The 17,596-nt window shown below is 35.4% G+C and overlaps 16 non-coding genes across 16 annotated transcripts; all 16 read right to left on the bottom strand.

Moving 5' to 3' along the window:
* Window positions 1-949: 949 nt before the first annotated feature.
* Window positions 950-1,021, bottom strand: TRNAD-GUC (transfer RNA aspartic acid (anticodon GUC)). The gene has a single exon. It is a non-coding gene; the product is annotated as a tRNA-Asp (tRNA).
* A 2,140-nt stretch (window positions 1,022-3,161) lies between these two features.
* TRNAD-GUC (transfer RNA aspartic acid (anticodon GUC)) lies at window positions 3,162-3,233 on the bottom strand. The gene has a single exon. It is a non-coding gene; the product is annotated as a tRNA-Asp (tRNA).
* Window positions 3,234-3,860: 627 nt separating this feature from the next.
* Window positions 3,861-3,932, bottom strand: TRNAD-GUC (transfer RNA aspartic acid (anticodon GUC)). Its single transcript has one exon. It is a non-coding gene; the product is annotated as a tRNA-Asp (tRNA).
* A 1,966-nt stretch (window positions 3,933-5,898) lies between these two features.
* On the bottom strand, window positions 5,899-5,970 carry TRNAD-GUC (transfer RNA aspartic acid (anticodon GUC)). The gene has a single exon. It is a non-coding gene; the product is annotated as a tRNA-Asp (tRNA).
* A 633-nt stretch (window positions 5,971-6,603) lies between these two features.
* On the bottom strand, window positions 6,604-6,675 carry TRNAD-GUC (transfer RNA aspartic acid (anticodon GUC)). The gene has a single exon. It is a non-coding gene; the product is annotated as a tRNA-Asp (tRNA).
* Window positions 6,676-7,327: 652 nt separating this feature from the next.
* On the bottom strand, window positions 7,328-7,399 carry TRNAD-GUC (transfer RNA aspartic acid (anticodon GUC)). Its single transcript has one exon. It is a non-coding gene; the product is annotated as a tRNA-Asp (tRNA).
* Window positions 7,400-8,769: 1,370 nt separating this feature from the next.
* Window positions 8,770-8,841, bottom strand: TRNAD-GUC (transfer RNA aspartic acid (anticodon GUC)). Its single transcript has one exon. It is a non-coding gene; the product is annotated as a tRNA-Asp (tRNA).
* Window positions 8,842-9,483: 642 nt separating this feature from the next.
* On the bottom strand, window positions 9,484-9,555 carry TRNAD-GUC (transfer RNA aspartic acid (anticodon GUC)). Its single transcript has one exon. It is a non-coding gene; the product is annotated as a tRNA-Asp (tRNA).
* Window positions 9,556-10,923: 1,368 nt separating this feature from the next.
* On the bottom strand, window positions 10,924-10,995 carry TRNAD-GUC (transfer RNA aspartic acid (anticodon GUC)). The gene has a single exon. It is a non-coding gene; the product is annotated as a tRNA-Asp (tRNA).
* A 625-nt stretch (window positions 10,996-11,620) lies between these two features.
* Window positions 11,621-11,692, bottom strand: TRNAD-GUC (transfer RNA aspartic acid (anticodon GUC)). The gene has a single exon. It is a non-coding gene; the product is annotated as a tRNA-Asp (tRNA).
* A 629-nt stretch (window positions 11,693-12,321) lies between these two features.
* On the bottom strand, window positions 12,322-12,393 carry TRNAD-GUC (transfer RNA aspartic acid (anticodon GUC)). The gene has a single exon. It is a non-coding gene; the product is annotated as a tRNA-Asp (tRNA).
* Window positions 12,394-13,020: 627 nt separating this feature from the next.
* On the bottom strand, window positions 13,021-13,092 carry TRNAD-GUC (transfer RNA aspartic acid (anticodon GUC)). The gene has a single exon. It is a non-coding gene; the product is annotated as a tRNA-Asp (tRNA).
* A 630-nt stretch (window positions 13,093-13,722) lies between these two features.
* TRNAD-GUC (transfer RNA aspartic acid (anticodon GUC)) lies at window positions 13,723-13,794 on the bottom strand. The gene has a single exon. It is a non-coding gene; the product is annotated as a tRNA-Asp (tRNA).
* Window positions 13,795-14,436: 642 nt separating this feature from the next.
* TRNAD-GUC (transfer RNA aspartic acid (anticodon GUC)) lies at window positions 14,437-14,508 on the bottom strand. The gene has a single exon. It is a non-coding gene; the product is annotated as a tRNA-Asp (tRNA).
* A 1,340-nt stretch (window positions 14,509-15,848) lies between these two features.
* TRNAD-GUC (transfer RNA aspartic acid (anticodon GUC)) lies at window positions 15,849-15,920 on the bottom strand. The gene has a single exon. It is a non-coding gene; the product is annotated as a tRNA-Asp (tRNA).
* Window positions 15,921-17,270: 1,350 nt separating this feature from the next.
* TRNAD-GUC (transfer RNA aspartic acid (anticodon GUC)) lies at window positions 17,271-17,342 on the bottom strand. The gene has a single exon. It is a non-coding gene; the product is annotated as a tRNA-Asp (tRNA).
* Between the last annotated feature and the right edge of the window lie 254 nt (window positions 17,343-17,596).

Below are 17,596 nucleotides of genomic sequence, written 5' to 3'. Positions count from 1 at the left end.
GATTCCCCACTGCTTCATTCCATTTCCATTAGATTATAGATGTAAATTGTTTTTGATGGTATGGTCTGTGCAGATTGAAATATTCAGAGCATATTCTGACTTTTAGTTAACACATCTGTAAGCAATTTGGCCATCACTGAATTCAACGTTTATCTCAATCGTAATAGACAAGGATAATGACAAATATAGTTTACAATGTTATTAAGTACATCATTTTATTTAATTGTGTGAATAAAAGGAATCGTCTCCCCGTCGGGGAATTGAACCCCGGTCTCCCGCGTGACAGGCGGGGATACTGTCCACTATACTAACGAGGACATATTGGCTTCAGTTCAACAGTGCTCACCTCCATGAGGTTAGGGCATGCCCTCAATCAATTCACAGTATTGTAATAGGCAGCTTTGCTTCTTTTGGTTAGGAGAAGCAATCTTTTTTCATAAATGATTACAAATCAGAAATTCCTAGCCAAAAATAATCTGCTTTAATAAGAAATGATTGATTAAAATAAATACCTATCTATCGATCTGTCTATCTATCTTTCTATCTATCTATGTATATGTATATATATATATATATATATATATATACAATCAGCTCACTTTACCATTTGCAGCTTATAACCATTTACCACCAGGGGTCACTACTAACAAAAAGCATCCACTCCACTTCTAAATCTAGCCCCTAGAGTTGAGCAGAAGCATAAGATTCCCCACTGCTTCATTCCATTTTCCATTAGATTATAGATATAAATTGTTTTTGATGGTATGGTCTGTGCAGATTGAAATATTCAGAGCATATTCTGACTTTTAGTTAACACATCTGTAAGCAATTTGGCCATCACTGAATTCAACGTTTATCTCAATCGTAATAGACAAGGATAATGACAAATATAGTTTACAATGTTATTAAGTACATCATTTTATTTAATTGTGCGAATAAAAGGAATCGTCTCCCCGTCGGGGAATTGAACCCCGGTCTCCCGCGTGACAGGCGGGGATACTGACCACTATACTAACGAGGACATATTGGCTTCAGTTCAACAGTGCTCACCTCCATGAGGTTAGGGCATGCCCTCAATGAATTCACAGTATTGTAATAGGCAGCTTTGCTTCTTTTGGTTAGGAGAAGCAATCTTTTTTCATAAATGATTACAAATCAGAAATTCCTAGCCAAAAATAATCTGCTTTAATAAGAAATGATTGATTAAAATAAATACCTATTTATCGATCTGTCTATCTATCTTTCTATCTATGTATATGTATATATATATATATATATATATATATATATACAATCAGCTCACTTTACCATTTGCAGCTTATAACCATTTACCACCAGGGGTCACTACTAACAAAAAGCATCCACTCCACTTCTAAATCTAGCCCCTAGAGTTGAGCAGAAGCATAAGATTCCCCACTGCTTCATTCCATTTCCATTAGATTATAGATGTAAATTGTTTTTGATGGTATGGTCTGTGCAGATTGAAATATTCAGAGCATATTCTGACTTTTAGTTAACACATCTGTAAGCAATTTGGCCATCACTGAATTCAACGTTTATCTCAATCGTAATAGACAAGGATAATGACAAATATAGTTTACAATGTTATTAAGTACATCTTTTTATTTAATAGTGTGAATAAAAGGAATCGTCTCCCCGTCGGGGAATTGAACCCCGGTCTCCCACGTGACAGGCGGGGATACTGACCACTATACTATACAAGGCGCCTTGATACCTTCGGGTTTAGTCTGCGCGTTATAAGTTGCATAATAAATAAATAAATAAATAATACTAACGAGGACATATTGGCTTCAGTTCAACAGTGCTCACCTCCATGAGGTTAGGGCATGCCCTCAATCAATTCACAGTATTGTAATAGGCAGCTTTGCTTCTTTTGGTTAGGCGAAGCAATCTTTTTTCATAAATGATTACAAATCAGAAATTCCTAGCCAAAAATAATCTGCTTTAATAAGAAATGATTGATTAAAATAAATACCTATCTATCGATCTGTCTATCTATCTTTCTATCTATCTATGTATATGTATATATATATATATATATATATATATATATATATATATATACAATCAGCTCACTTTAACATTTGCAGCTTATAACCATTTACCACCAGGGGTCACTACTAACAAAAAGCATCCACTCCACTTCTAAATCCAGCCCCTAGAGTTGAGCAGAAGCATAAGATTCCCCACTGCTTCATTCCATTTTCCATTAGATTACAGATGTAAATTGTTTTTGATGGTATGGTCTGTGCAGATTGAAATATTCAGAGCATATTCTGACTTTTAGTTAACACATCTGTAAGCAATTTAGCCATCACTGAATTCAACGTTTATCTCAATCGTAATAGAGAAGGATAATGACAAATATAGTTTACAATGTTCTTAAGTACATCATTTTATTTAATTGTGTGAATAAAAGGAATCGTCTACCCGTCGGGGAATTGAACCCCGGTCTCCCGCGTGACAGGCGGGGATACTGACCACTATACTAACGAGGACATATTGGCTTCAGTTCAACAGTGCTCACCTCCATGAGGTTAGGGCATGCCCTCAATCAATTCACAGTATTGTAATAGGCAGCTTTGCTTCTTTTGGTTAGGAGAAGCAATCTTTTTTCATAAATGATTACAAATCAGAAATTCCTAGCCAAAAATAATCTGCTTTAATAAGAAATGATTGATTAAAATAAATACCTATTTATCGATCTGTCTATCTATCTTTCTATCTATCTATGTATATGTATATATATATATATATATATATATATATATATATATACAATCAGCTCACTTTAACATTTGCAGCTTATAACCATTTACCACCAGGGGTCACTACTAACAAAAAGCATCCACTCCACTTCTAAATCCAGCCCCTAGAGTTGAGCAGAAGCATAAGATTCCCCACTGCTTCATTCCATTTTCCATTAGATTACAGATGTAAATTGTTTTTGATGGTATGGTCTGTGCAGATTGAAATATTCAGAGCATATTCTGACTTTTAGTTAACACATCTGTAAGCAATTTGGCCATCACTGAATTCAACGTTTATCTCAATCGTAATAGAGAAGGATAATGACAAATATAGTTTACAATGTTATTAAGTACATCATTTTATTTAATTGTGTGAATAAAAGGAATCGTCTCCCCGTCGGGGAATTGAACCCCGGTCTCCCGCGTGACAGGCGGGGATACTGACCACTATACTAACGAGGACATATTGGCTTCAGTTCAACAGTGCTCACCTCCATGAGGTTAGGGCATGCCCTCAATCAATTCACAGTATTGTAATAGGCAGCTTTGCTTCCTTTGGTTAGGAGAAGCAATCTTTTTTCATAAATGATTACAAATCAGAAATTCCTAGCCAAAAATAATCTGCTTTAATAAGAAATGATTGATTAAAATAAATACCTATCTATCGATCTGTCTATCTATCTTTCTATCTATCTATGTATATATATATATATATATATATATATATACAATCAGCTCACTTTACCATTTGCAGCTTATAACCATTTACCACCAGGGGTCACTACTAACAAAAAGCATCCACTCCACTTCTAAATCTAGCCCCTAGAGTTGAGCAGAAGCATAAGATTCCCCACTGCTTCATTCCATTTCCATTAGATTAGAGATGTAAATTGTTTTTGATGGTATGGTCTGTGCAGATTGAAATATTCAGAGCATATTCTGACTTTTAGTTAACACATCTGTAAGCAATTTGGCCATCACTGAATTCAACGTTTATCTCAATCGTAATAGACAAGGATAATGACAAATATAGTTTACAATGTTATTAAGTACATCATTTTATTTAATTGTGTGAATAAAAGGAATCGTCTCCCCGTCGGGGAATTGAACCCCGGTCTCCCGCGTGACAGGCGGGGATACTGACCACTATACTAACGAGGACATATTGGCTTCAGTTCAACAGTGCTCACCTCCATGAGGTTAGGGCATGCCCTCAATCAATTCACAGTATTGTAATAGGCAGCTTTGCTTCTTTTGGTTAGGAGAAGCAATCTTTTTTCATAAATGATTACAAATCAGAAATTCCTAGCCAAAAATAATCTGCTTTAATAAGAAATGATTGATTAAAATAAATACCTATCTATCGATCTGTCTATCTATCTTTCTATCTATCTATGTATATGTATATATATATATATATATATATATATTCACTTAAAAAACCATAGGTTTCACACATGTTATAGTTAGCTGGACATTTCACTCATAAAAAACCAATGAAATTCCCCCGTTATAGTTACTGCAGGCAACTATAACTCACGCGACCGTAATCCTCTGCTGATGCTAATACTGTATTTAGACACTTATTTACCCATGTCTTCTTCCATTAATCTTTAGCTATACATATATTACAAATATTTATTTTTCAGAAAGACACATATGTCATCAGTGATGTAATATCTGACGTCATCAGCAGAGGATTGCGGTCGCGTGAGTTATAGTTGCCTGCAGTAACTATAACGGGGGAATTTCATTGGTTTTTTATGAGTGAAATGTCCAGCTAACTATAACATGTGTGAAACCTATGGTTTTTTAAGTGAATTTGCAAGGTTTTTTAAATGCTAATTCCTAACTATAACGTGTGTGAAACCTATGGTTTTTTCAGTGAATTTGTACGGTTTTTTAAATGCTAATTTATTTATGTATTATTTTTTTTATATATTTATTTTACAATAAACTACGTATTAAAAATTATAATTTTTTTTTTTTTTGGTTTTCACCCTGCGAATTTTTTTTTTTTTGGTAAAAAAAAAATATTTTTTTTGTGTTTTTCAGGGTGCGCGCACTGTGCGCGCACCCCCGCGATTTTTAAAAAAAATAAAATAAATTTTTTTGCCTTCGGGGTCCTTCAGGGACCCCCTGACAAAGGCTAGGGGGTCAGGAACTCTCTACCCTGCCCCCTTTTCACGTTCGCCACCTTCCTTTTTCACTCTCGCACTGAAAACAAACAAAATGGCGGCCGACACTTCCTGATTTCGACCGATTCGAACGTTGACTAACATGTAACCACCAATCAGAATTACGCTCGCGCACGTTAGGGTGCTCGCACGGTGCTCGCACGGTGCGCGCACCCTGCGCGCATATAGATATATATATGCTTTTAAATGCTATTTTCTCCGGAAATACTGAACAGATTTACACCAGACCTGCAAAAGGCACTTCCTTGACCTTATGGCTACCTCTCTGCCAAATTTCAAGTAATTCTGTTCAGCCGTTCGGGCTGTAGCTGTGTCTAAAGGTCCTATGGAAAAATGCATGGGAAAAACGCGTTTTGGGACCCCCCTTTTATCTCAGCCCCCGCTTGACCAATCCCCCCGAGACTTTCAGGGTAGGAGCGGAGCGTAGCGCCCCACCTATTTTGAAAAATTCGCGAGGAATCGTCGACCGGCGCCAAAGTTATTCAAAATAGAATGTTGCGGATTTCCTATGGAAACGTGGTCCTAACTATAACTACCTACTGGCGACCGCCAGTAGGTAATATATATACAATCAGCTCACTTTACCATTTGCAGCTTATAACCACTTACCACCAGGGGTCACTACTAACAAAAAGCATCCACTCCACTTCTAAATCTAGCCCCTAGAGTTGAGCAGAAGCATAAGATTCCCCACTGCTTCATTCCATTTCCATTAGATTATAGATGTAAATTGTTTTTGATGGTATGGTCTGTGCAGATTGAAATATTCAGAGCATATTCTGACTTTTAGTTAACACATCTGTAAGCAATTTGGCCATCACTGAATTCAACGTTTATCTCAATCGTAATAGACAAGGATAATGACAAATATAGTTTACAATGTTATTAAGTACATCATTTTATTTAATTGTGTGAATAAAAGGAATCGTCTCCCCGTCGGGGAATTGAACCCCGGTCTCCCGCGTGACAGGCGGGGATACTGACCACTATACTAACGAGGACATATTGGCTTCAGTTCAACAGTGCTCACCTCCATGAGGTTAGGGCATGCCCTCAATCAATTCACAGTATTGTAATAGGCAGCTTTGCTTCTTTTGGTTAGGAGAAGCAATCTTTTTTCATAAATGATTACAAATCAGAAATTCCTAGCCAAAAATAATCTGCTTTAATAAGAAATGATTGATTAAAATAAATACCTATCTATCGATCTGTCTATCTATCTTTCTATCTATCTATGTATATGTATATATATATATATATATATATATATATACAATCAGCTCACTTTACCATTTGCAGCTTATAACCACTTACCACCAGGGGTCACTACTAACAAAAAGCATCCACTCCACTTCTAAATCTAGCCCCTAGAGTTGAGCAGAAGCATAAGATTCCCCACTGCTTCATTCCATTTCCATTAGATTATAGATGTAAATTGTTTTTGATGGTATGGTCTGTGCAGATTGAAATATTCAGAGCATATTCTGACTTTTAGTTAACACATCTGTAAGCAATTTGGCCATCACTGAATTCAACGTTTATCTCAATCGTAATAGACAAGGATAATGACAAATATAGTTTACAATGTTATTAAGTACATCTTTTTATTTAATAGTGTGAATAAAAGGAATCGTCTCCCCGTCGGGGAATTGAACCCCGGTCTCCCGCGTGACAGGCGGGGATACTGACCACTATACTAACGAGGACATATTGGCTTCAGTTCAACAGTGCTCACCTCCATGAGGTTAGGGCATGCCCTCAATCAATTCACAGTATTGTAATAGGCAGCTTTGCTTCTTTTGGTTAGGCGAAGCAATCTTTTTTCATAAATGATTACAAATCAGAAATTCCTAGCCAAAAATATTCTGCTTTAATAAGAAATGATTGATTAAAATAAATACCTATCTATCGATCTGTCTATCTATCTTTCTATCTATCTATGTATATGTATATATATATATATATATATATATATATATATATATATATATATATACAATCAGCTCACTTTAACATTTGCAGCTTATAACCATTTACCACCAGGGGTCACTACTAACAAAAAGCATCCACTCCACTTCTAAATCCAGCCCCTAGAGTTGAGCAGAAGCATAAGATTCCCCACTGCTTCATTCCATTTTCCATTAGATTACAGATGTAAATTGTTTTTGATGGTATGGTCTGTGCAGATTGAAATATTCAGAGCATATTCTGACTTTTAGTTAACACATCTGTAAGCAATTTGGCCATCACTGAATTCAACGTTTATCTCAATCGTAATAGACAAGGATAATGACAAATATAGTTTACAATGTTATTAAGTACATCTTTTTATTTAATAGTGTGAATAAAAGGAATCGTCTCCCCGTCGGGGAATTGAACCCCGGTCTCCCGCGTGACAGGCGGGGATACTGACCACTATACTAACGAGGACATATTGGCTTCAGTTCAACAGTGCTCACCTCCATGAGGTTAGGGCATGCCCTCAATCAATTCACAGTATTGTAATAGGCAGCTTTGCTTCTTTTGGTTAGGCGAAGCAATCTTTTTTCATAAATGATTACAAATCAGAAATTCCTAGCCAAAAATATTCTGCTTTAATAAGAAATGATTGATTAAAATAAATACCTATCTATCGATCTGTCTATCTATCTTTCTATCTATCTATGTATATGTATATATATATATATATATATATATATATATATATATATATATATATACAATCAGCTCACTTTAACATTTGCAGCTTATAACCATTTACCACCAGGGGTCACTACTAACAAAAAGCATCCACTCCACTTCTAAATCCAGCCCCTAGAGTTGAGCAGAAGCATAAGATTCCCCACTGCTTCATTCCATTTTCCATTAGATTACAGATGTAAATTGTTTTTGATGGTATGGTCTGTGCAGATTGAAATATTCAGAGCATATTCTGACTTTTAGTTAACACATCTGTAAGCAATTTGGCCATCACTGAATTCAACGTTTATCTCAATCGTAATAGAGAAGGATAATGACAAATATAGTTTACAATGTTCTTAAGTACATCATTTTATTTAATTGTGTGAATAAAAGGAATCGTCTACCCGTCGGGGAATTGAACCCCGGTCTCCCGCGTGACAGGCGGGGATACTGACCACTATACTAACGAGGACATATTGGCTTCAGTTCAACAGTGCTCACCTCCATGAGGTTAGGGCATGCCCTCAATCAATTCACAGTATTGTAATAGGCAGCTTTGCTTCTTTTGGTTAGGAGAAGCAATCTTTTTTCATAAATGATTACAAATCAGAAATTCCTAGCCAAAAATAATCTGCTTTAATAAGAAATGATTGATTAAAATAAATACCTATTTATCGATCTGTCTATCTATCTTTCTATCTATCTATGTATATGTATATATATATATATATATATATATATATATATATATATATACAATCAGCTCACTTTAACATTTGCAGCTTATAACCATTTACCACCAGGGGTCACTACTAACAAAAAGCATCCACTCCACTTCTAAATCCAGCCCCTAGAGTTGAGCAGAAGCATAAGATTCCCCACTGCTTCATTCCATTTTCCATTAGATTACAGATGTAAATTGTTTTTGATGGTATGGTCTGTGCAGATTGAAATATTCAGAGCATATTCTGACTTTTAGTTAACACATCTGTAAGCAATTTGGCCATCACTGAATTCAACGTTTATCTCAATCGTAATAGAGAAGGATAATGACAAATATAGTTTACAATGTTATTAAGTACATCATTTTATTTAATTGTATGAATAAAAGGAATCGTCTCCCCGTCGGGGAATTGAACCCCGGTCTCCCGCGTGACAGGCGGGGATACTGACCACTATACTAACGAGGACATATTGGCTTCAGTTCAACAGTGCTCACCTCCATGAGGTTAGGGCATGCCCTCAATCAATTCACAGTATTGTAATAGGCAGCTTTGCTTCTTTTGGTTAGGAGAAGCAATCTTTTTTCATAAATGATTACAAATCAGAAATTCCTAGCCAAAAATAATCTGCTTTAATAAGAAATGATTGATTAAAATAAATACCTATTTATCGATCTGTCTATCTATCTTTCTATCTATCTATGTATATGTATATATATATATATATATATATATATATATATATATACAATCAGCTCACTTTACCATTTGCAGCTTATAACCATTTACCACCAGGGGTCACTACTAACAAAAAGCATCCACTCCACTTCTAAATCCAGCCCCTAGAGTTGAGCAGAAGCATAAGATTCCCCACTGCTTCATTCCATTTTCCATTAGATTACAGATGTAAATTGTTTTTGATGGTATGGTCTGTGCAGATTGAAATATTCAGAGCATATTCTGACTTTTAGTTAACACATCTGTAAGCAATTTGGCCATCACTGAATTCAACGTTTATCTCAATCGTAATAGACAAGGATAATGACAAATATAGTTTACAATGTTATTAAGTACATCATTTTATTTAATTGTGTGAATAAAAGGAATCGTCTCCCCGTCGGGGAATTGAACCCCGGTCTCCCGCGTGACAGGCGGGGATACTGACCACTATACTAACGAGGACATATTGGCTTCAGTTCAACAGTGCTCACCTCCATGAGGTTAGGGCATGCCCTCAATCAATTCACAGTATTGTAATAGGCAGCTTTGCTTCCTTTGGTTAGGAGAAGCAATCTTTTTTCATAAATGATTACAAATCAGAAATTCCTAGCCAAAAATATTCTGCTTTAATAAGAAATGATTGATTAAAATAAATACCTATCTATCGATCTGTCTATCTATCTTTCTATCTATCTATGTATATGTATATATATATATATATATATATATATATATATATATATATACAATCAGCTCACTTTACCATTTGCAGCTTATAACCATTTACCACCAGGGGTCACTATTAACAAAAAGCATCCACCCCACTTCTAAATCTAGCCCCTAGAGTTGAGCAGAAGCATAAGATTCCCCACTGCTTCATTCCATTTTCCATTAGATTACAGATGTAAATTGTTTTTGATGGTATGGTCTGTGCAGATTGAAATATTCAGAGCATATTCTGACTTTTAGTTAACACATCTGTAAGCAATTTGGCCATCACTGAATTCAACGTTTATCTCAATCGTAATAGAGAAGGATAATGACAAATATAGTTTACAATGTTATTAAGTACATCATTTTATTTAATTGTGTGAATAAAAGGAATTGTCTACCCGTCGGGGAATTGAACCCCGGTCTCCCGCGTGACAGGCGGGGATACTGACCACTATACTAACAAGGACATATTGGCTTCAGTTCAACAGTGCTCACCTCCATGAGGTTAGGGCATGCCCTCAATCAATTCACAGTATTGTAATAGGCAGCTTTGCTTCTTTTGGTTAGGAGAAGCAATCTTTTTTCATAAATGATTACAAATCAGAAATTCCTAGCCAAAAATAATCTGCTTTAATAAGAAATGATTGATTAAAATAAATACCTATTTATCGATCTGTCTATCTATCTTTCTATCTATCTATGTATATGTATATATATATATATATATATATATATATATATATATATATATATACAATCAGCTCACTTTAACATTTGCAGCTTATAACCATTTACCACCAGGGGTCACTACTAACAAAAAGCATCCACTCCACTTCTAAATCCAGCCCCTAGAGTTGAGCAGAAGCATAAGATTCCCCACTGCTTCATTCCATTTTCCATTAGATTACAGATGTAAATTGTTTTTGATGGTATGGTCTGTGCAGATTGAAATATTCAGAGCATATTCTGACTTTTAGTTAACACATCTGTAAGCAATTTGGCCATCACTGAATTCAACGTTTATCTCAATCGTAATAGAGAAGGATAATGACAAATATAGTTTACAATGTTATTAAGTACATCATTTTATTTAATTGTGTGAATAAAAGGAATCGTCTCCCCGTCGGGGAATTGAACCCCGGTCTCCCGCGTGACAGGCGGGGATACTGACCACTATACTAACGAGGACATATTGGCTTCAGTTCAACAGTGCTCACCTCCATGAGGTTAGGGCATGCCCTCAATCAATTCACAGTATTGTAATAGGCAGCTTTGCTTCCTTTGGTTAGGAGAAGCAATCTTTTTTCATAAATGATTACAAATCAGAAATTCCTAGCCAAAAATAATCTGCTTTAATAAGAAATGATTGATTAAAATAAATACCTATCTATCGATCTGTCTATCTATCTTTCTATCTATCTATGTATATATATATATATATATATATATATACAATCAGCTCACTTTACCATTTGCAGCTTATAACCATTTACCACCAGGGGTCACTACTAACAAAAAGCATCCACTCCACTTCTAAATCTAGCCCCTAGAGTTGAGCAGAAGCATAAGATTCCCCACTGCTTCATTCCATTTCCATTAGATTATAGATGTAAATTGTTTTTGATGGTATGGTCTGTGCAGATTGAAATATTCAGAGCATATTCTGACTTTTAGTTAACACATCTGTAAGCAATTTGGCCATCACTGAATTCAACGTTTATCTCAATCGTAATAGACAAGGATAATGACAAATATAGTTTACAATGTTATTAAGTACATCATTTTATTTAATTGTGTGAATAAAAGGAATCGTCTCCCCGTCGGGGAATTGAACCCCGGTCTCCCGCGTGACAGGCGGGGATACTGACCACTATACTAACGAGGACATATTGGCTTCAGTTCAACAGTGCTCACCTCCATGAGGTTAGGGCATGCCCTCAATCAATTCACAGTATTGTAATAGGCAGCTTTGCTTCTTTTGGTTAGGAGAAGCAATCTTTTTTCATAAATGATTACAAATCAGAAATTCCTAGCCAAAAATAATCTGCTTTAATAAGAAATGATTGATTAAAATAAATACCTATCTATCGATCTGTCTATCTATCTTTCTATCTATCTATGTATATATATATATATATATATATATATATATACAATCAGCTCACTTTACCATTTGCAGCTTATAACCATTTACCACCAGGGGTCACTACTAACAAAAAGCATCCACTCCACTTCTAAATCTAGCCCCTAGAGTTGAGCAGAAGCATAAGATTCCCCACTGCTTCATTCCATTTCCATTAGATTATAGATGTAAATTGTTTTTGATGGTATGGTCTGTGCAGATTGAAATATTCAGAGCATATTCTGACTTTTAGTTAACACATCTGTAAGCAATTTGGCCATCACTTAATTCAACGTTTATCTCAATCGTAATAGACAAGGATAATGACAAATATAGTTTACAATGTTATTAAGTACATCATTTTATTTAATTGTGTGAATAAAAGGAATCGTCTCCCCGTCGGGGAATTGAACCCCGGTCTCCCGCGTGACAGGCGGGGATACTGACCACTATACTAACGAGGACATATTGGCTTCAGTTCAACAGTGCTCACCTCCATGAGGTTAGGGCATGCCCTCAATCAATTCACAGTATTGTAATAGGCAGCTTTGCTTCTTTTGGTTAGGAGAAGCAATCTTTTTTCATAAATGATTACAAATCAGAAATTCCTAGCCAAAAATAATCTGCTTTAATAAGAAATGATTGATTAAAATAAATACCTATTTATCGATCTGTCTATCTATCTTTCTATCTATTTATGTATATGTATATATATATATATATATATATACAATCAGCTCACTTTACCATTTGCAGCTTATAACCATTTACCACCAGGGGTCACTACTAACAAAAAGCATCCACTCCACTTCTAAATCTAGCCCCTAGAGTTGAGCAGAAGCATAAGATTCCCCACTGCTTCATTCCATTTCCATTAGATTATAGATGTAAATTGTTTTTGATGGTATGGTCTGTGCAGATTGAAATATTCAGAGCATATTCTGACTTTTAGTTAACACATCTGTAAGCAATTTGGCCATCACTGAATTCAACGTTTATCTCAATCGTAATAGACAAGGATAATGACAAATATAGTTTACAATGTTATTAAGTACATCATTTTATTTAATTGTGTGAATAAAAGGAATCGTCTCCCCGTCGGGGAATTGAACCCCGGTCTCCCGCGTGACAGGCGGGGATACTGACCACTATACTAACGAGGACATATTGGCTTCAGTTCAACAGTGCCCACCTCCATGAGGTTAGGGCATGCCCTCAATGAATTCACAGTATTGTAATAGGCAGCTTTGCTTCTTTTGGTTAGGAGAAGCAATCTTTTTTCATAAATGATTACAAATCAGAAATTCCTAGCCAAAAATAATCTGCTTCAATAGGAAATGATTGATTAAAATAAATACCTATCTATCGATCTGTCTATCTATCTTTCTATCTATCTATGTATATGTATATATATATATATATATATATATACAATCAGCTCACTTTACCATTTGCAGCTTATAACCATTTACCACCAGGGGTCACTACTAACAAAAAGCATCCACTCCACTTCTAAATCCAGCCCCTAGAGTTGAGCAGAAGCATAAGATTCCCCACTGCTTCATTCCATTTTCCATTAGATTACAGATGTAAATTGTTTTTGATGGTATGGTCTGTGCAGATTGAAATATTCAGAGCATATTCTGACTTTTAGTTAACACATCTGTAAGCAATTTGGCCATCACTGAATTCAACGTTTATCTCAATCGTAATAGACAAGGATAATGACAAATATAGTTTACAATGTTATTAAGTACATCATTTTATTTAATTGTGTGAATAAAAGGAATCGTCTCCCCGTCGGGGAATTGAACCCCGGTCTCCCGCGTGACAGGCGGGGATACTGACCACTATACTAACGAGGACATATTGGCTTCAGTTCAACAGTGCTCACCTCCATGAGGTTAGGGCATGCCCTCAATCAATTCACAGTATTGTAATAGGCAGCTTTGCTTCCTTTGGTTAGGAGAAGCAATCTTTTTTCATAAATGATTACAAATCAGAAATTCCTAGCCAAAAATAATCTGCTTTAATAAGAAATGATTGATTAAAATAAATACCTATCTATCGATCTGTCTATCTATCTTTCTATCTATCTATGTATATGTATATATATATATATATATATATATATATATATATATACAATCAGCTCACTTTACCATTTGCAGCTTATAACCATTTACCACCAGGGGTCACTATTAACAAAAAGCATCCACTCCACTTCTAAATCCAGCCCCTAGAGTTGAGCAGAAGCATAAGATTCCCCACTGCTTCATTCCATTTTCCATTAGATTACAGATGTAAATTGTTTTTGATGGTATGGTCTGTGCAGATTGAAATATTCAGAGCATATTCTGACTTTTAGTTAACACATCTGTAAGCAATTTGGCCATCACTGAATTCAACGTTTATCTCAATCGTAATAGAGAAGGATAATGACAAATATAGTTTACAATGTTATTAAGTACATCATTTTATTTAATTGTATGAATAAAAGGAATCGTCTCCCCGTCGGGGAATTGAACCCCGGTCTCCCGCGTGACAGGCGGGGATACTGACCACTATACTAACGAGGACATATTGGCTTCAGTTCAACAGTGCTCACCTCCATGAGGTTAGGGCATGCCCTCAATCAATTCACAGTATTGTAATAGGCAGCTTTGCTTCCTTTGGTTAGGAGAAGCAATCTTTTTTCATAAATGATTACAAATCAGAAATTCCTAGCCAAAAATAATCTGCTTTAATAAGAAATGATTGATTAAAATAAATACCTATCTATCGATCTGTCTATCTATCTTTCTATCTATCTATGTATATGTATATATATATATATATATATATACAATCAGCTCACTTTACCATTTGCAGCTTATAACCACTTACCACCAGGGGTCACTACTAACAAAAAGCATCCACTCCACTTCTAAATCTAGCCCCTAGAGTTGAGCAGAAGCATAAGATTCCCCACTGCTTCATTCCATTTTCCATTAGATTATAGATGTAAATTGTTTTTGATGGTATGGTCTGTGCAGATTGAAATATTCAGAGCATATTCTGACTTTTAGTTAACACATCTGTAAGCAATTTGGCCATCACTGAATTCAACGTTTATCTCAATCGTAATAGACAAGGATAATGACAAATATAGTTTACAATGTTATTAAGTACATCATTTTATTTAATTGTGCGAATAAAAGGAATCGTCTCCCCGTCGGGGAATTGAACCCCGGTCTCCCGCGTGACAGGCGGGGATTCTGACCACTATACTAACGAGGACATATTGGCTTCAGTTCAACAGTGCTCACCTCCATGAGGTTAGGGCATGCCCTCAATGAATTCACAGTATTGTAATAGGCAGCTTTGCTTCTTTTGGTTAGGAGAAGCAATCTTTTTTCATAAATGATTACAAATCAGAAATTCCTAGCCAAAAATAATCTGCTTTAATAAGAAATGATTGATTAAAATAAATACCTATTTATCGATCTGTCTATCTATCTTTCTATCTATCTATGTATATGTATATATATATATATATATATATATATATAAATATACAATCAGCTCACTTTACCATTTGCAGCTTATAACCATTTACCACCAGGGGTCACTACTAACAAAAAGCATCCACTCCACTTCTAAATCCAGCCCCTAGAGTTGAGCAGAAGCATAAGATTCCCCACTGCTTCATTCCATTTTCCATTAGATTACAGATGTAAATTGTTTTTGATGGTATGGTCTGTGCAGATTGAAATATTCAGAGCATATTCTGACTTTTAGTTAACACATCTGTAAGCAATTTGGCCATCACTGAATTCAACGTTTATCTCAATCGTAATAGACAAGGATAATGACAAATATAGTTTACAATGTTATTAAGTACATCATTTTATTTAATTGTGTGAATAAAAGGAATCGTCTCCCCGTCGGGGAATTGAACCCCGGTCTCCCGCGTGACAGGCGGGGATACTGACCACTATACTAACGAGGACATATTGGCTTCAGTTCAACAGTGCTCACCTCCATGAGGTTAGGGCATGCCCTCAATCAATTCACAGTATTGTAATAGGCAGCTTTGCTTCCTTTGGTTAGGAGAAGCAATCTTTTTTCATAAATGATTACAAATCAGAAATTCCTAGCCAAAAATATTCTGCTTTAATAAGAAATGATTGATTAAAATAAATACCTATCTATCGATCTGTCTATCTATCTTTCTATCTATCTATGTATATGTATATATATATATATATATATATATATATATATACAATCAGCTCACTTTACCATTTGCAGCTTATAACCATTTACCACCAGGGGTCACTATTAACAAAAAGCATCCCCCCCACTTCTAAATCTAGCCCCTAGAGTTGAGCAGAAGCATAAGATTCCCCACTGCTTCATTCCATTTTCCATTAGATTACAGATGTAAATTGTTTTTGATGGTATGGTCTGTGCAGATTGAAATATTCAGAGCATATTCTGACTTTTAGTTAACACATCTGTAAGCAATTTGGCCATCACTGAATTCAACGTTTATCTCAATCGTAATAGAGAAGGATAATGACAAATATAGTTTACAATGTTATTAAGTACATCATTTTATTTAATTGTGTGAATAAAAGGAATTGTCTACCCGTCGGGGAATTGAACCCCGGTCTCCCGCGTGACAGGCGGGGATACTGACCACTATACTAACAAGGACATATTGGCTTCAGTTCAACAGTGCTCACCTCCATGAGGTTAGGGCATGCCCTCAATCAATTCACAGTATTGTAATAGGCAGCTTTGCTTCTTTTGGTTAGGAGAAGCAATCTTTTTTCATAAATGATTACAAATCAGAAATTCCTAGCCAAAAATAATCTGCTTTAATAAGAAATGATTGATTAAAATAAATACCTATTTATCGATCTGTCTATCTATCTTTCTATCTATCTATGTATATGTATATATATATATATATATATATATATATATATATACAATCAGCTCACTTTAACATTTGCAGCTTATAACCATTTACCACCAGGGGTCACTACTAACAAAAAGCATCCACTCCACTTCTAAATCCAGCCCCTAGAGTTGAGCAGAAGCATAAGATTCCCCACTGCTTCATTCCATTTTCCATTAGATTACAGATGTAAATTGTTTTTGATGGTATGGTCTGTGCAGATTGAAATATTCAGAGCATATTCTGACTTTTAGTTAACACATCTGTAAGCAATTTGGCCATCACTGAATTCAACGTTTATCTCAATCGTAATAGAGAAGGATAATGACAAATATAGTTTACAATGTTATTAAGTACATCATTTTATTTAATTGTGTGAATAAAAGGAATCGTCTCCCCGTCGGGGAATTGAACCCCGGTCTCCCGCGTGACAGGCGGGGATACTGACCACTATACTAACGAGGACATATTGGCTTCAGTTCAACAGTGCTCACCTCCATGAGGTTAGGGCATGCCCTCAATCAATTCACAGTATTGTAATAGGCAGCTTTGCTTCTTTTGGTTAGGAGAAGCAATCTTTTTTCATAAATGATTACAAATCAGAAATTCCTAGCCAAAAATAATCTGCTTTAATAAGAAATGATTGATTAAAATAAATACCTATCTATCGATCTGTCTATCTATCTTTCTATCTATCTATGTATATATATATATATATA

This window comes from Triturus cristatus, chromosome 4_1 (genome assembly GCF_964204655.1).
Source record: "Triturus cristatus chromosome 4_1, aTriCri1.1, whole genome shotgun sequence".
NCBI classification, from domain to species: domain Eukaryota; kingdom Metazoa; phylum Chordata; class Amphibia; order Caudata; family Salamandridae; genus Triturus; species Triturus cristatus.
This window is presented reverse-complemented; position numbering and strand designations above follow the sequence as displayed.